This window comes from Suricata suricatta, chromosome 9 (genome assembly GCF_006229205.1).
Source record: "Suricata suricatta isolate VVHF042 chromosome 9, meerkat_22Aug2017_6uvM2_HiC, whole genome shotgun sequence".
Classification (NCBI taxonomy): domain Eukaryota; kingdom Metazoa; phylum Chordata; class Mammalia; order Carnivora; family Herpestidae; genus Suricata; species Suricata suricatta.
Genome location: NC_043708.1, coordinates 138291711 through 138293658, shown reverse-complemented (window position 1 = coordinate 138293658; position 1948 = coordinate 138291711). Strand labels below are relative to the sequence as shown.

Sequence of the window (1948 nt, the reverse complement as noted above, 5' to 3'; positions counted from 1 at the left end):
ACCGGCCCGCGCCTGCGCGAGCGCGGGGATTGGCCCGGCCCAGGGCTGCCGCCCAACCAGTGACAGCACAGCAGCCGGCCAGGGCTAGGGATGGGGGAGAGGGAGGGCTGGGGCAGGGGGAGGGGAGAAGGGCAGGAGGGCATCTGCCGACCTGCGACCTGCGAGGCCTCCCGGAGCCCGACCGCAGCGCAGCGGGAGAAGCCTGCGGGCCGCCGCACTGAGCTGAAAACGCAAAGTGGTTTCTTTCCTTTCGTGGTTCCTGCCGACCAAGCCGGGCAGCTGCGTGGGGCGCGGGATCCCAGGGCTGAGAGTTCCAGCCCCACCCGGGAGTGGAGATCCCTTGAAAACCAAACCTTAAGAGTAAATAAAAATAAGTAAAACGTTTTCTGATCCGGGAACGAAGGCAGAAGGAAGTGTAGACGGAACGACATTTCCCATAACCTGCAGCCCAGTGGCAGGTACTTGAGGGGACAGAGGGGCACCTTCCCCCGGGACCCCTGCTGTCCTGATGCTAAGGCTTTGCTGGGGGAGGAGGGGCGACCGTAGCCTGACCCCCGCCGGATTCCCGTGAAAGTGCTTCTGTCCTTCTGGACGCAGCAGCCTGTCTTTACCTCCCCCAGCCCCCAAGCACTCCACCAGTCTCTCCCCAAGGTCCTGGGGCAGAAGGCAAGCTGACACCCCCCAGCCCCCCCCATGTGGGGGGTGACACTCCTCAGTCGCTCCCAGCTGCCCCGGGACAGAGGAAGGGGGGGGGGGAACTGATGGCTAACTGATAAAGACCACAGTCCTGCCTGACCCGAGTCTCCCCCAGTTTACAAAAGATTCGGTAAATTACTAGGAAAAGGCAACATCCACAGCCTCCTCTCCAGAAAGCTGCAGACTCGGTTCCTGGAGCCCCCATCCCCTCCCCTCCGGAGTGACTTGAGGACCCAGACCCAGGGGATGGCGGTAACAGTAAGTCTCCTTACAGCCTGCAGCCACTGACAAGTTCCGGAGGAAATACGGAGTACAGCGTTTCTCCCAGAAGCCCCTTCTGTCCGAATGTTAATGTCTTACTAGATCCCTACCCAAGGGACACAGGAGTGCTGATGCACAGGGGCACATGTACCCCAATGTTCATAGCAGCACTGTCAACAATAGCCAAATCATGGAAGGAGCCTAAATGTCCATCACCTGATGAATGGATCAAGAAGATGTGGTTTATATACACAATGGAGTACTACATGGCAATGAGAAAGAATGAAATCTGGCCAATTGTAGGAAAGTGGATGGACCTCGAGGGTGTCATGCTAAGCGAAGTAAGTCAGGCAGAGAAGGACAGATACCACATGTTTGCACTCATAGGTCTAACAGGAAAACAGGAGAAACCTAATGGAGGACCAGGGGGAGGGGAAGGGGGAAAGAGAGGTGGGGAGAGAGAGGGACGCAAAACCTGAAAGACTGTTGAATACTGAAAACAAACCGAGGGTTGAAGGGGGAGGGGGAGGGGAAAAGAGGTGGTGGTGATGGAGGAGGGCACTTGTGGGGAAGAGCACTGGGGGTTTTATGAAGACCAACTTGACAATACTATTAAAAAAATAATAATAATAATTTAAAAATCTTACTAGAAAGAGACCACACTTAGGCTGACAACAGCCAGGCCTCGGGGATCTTAGGGGTCCTCCTTCAACATCAAAGTCCCTCTGGGGTCCCTTTTGACTTGACGCCCCAACTCCTTAGTAGATAAGGAGCCAGTCTGCCCAACCCCAGGGCAGCCCCTCCTGCCCCCGTCTTGCCCCGTCCTGCCCCCCACCCCCACCCCGGGCTTTAACAAAACCACCTTTTTGCACCAAAGACTTCTCACGGGTTATTTCTTGGCCATTGGCTGCGAACCCCAACATTTTCCACATCCTTTTCCTCTTCCTTGTCTGACATCTGAGAGGCCCGTGGAGAAGGCAGTGCCGGCACA

At 56.4% G+C, this 1948-nt stretch overlaps 1 protein-coding gene across 1 annotated transcript in view; it reads left to right on the top strand.

Moving 5' to 3' along the window:
• Nucleotides 1-1948, top strand: part of CFAP161 (cilia and flagella associated protein 161) — a 10526-nt gene that overhangs the window by 1045 nt on the left and 7533 nt on the right. The window lies entirely within an intron of this gene.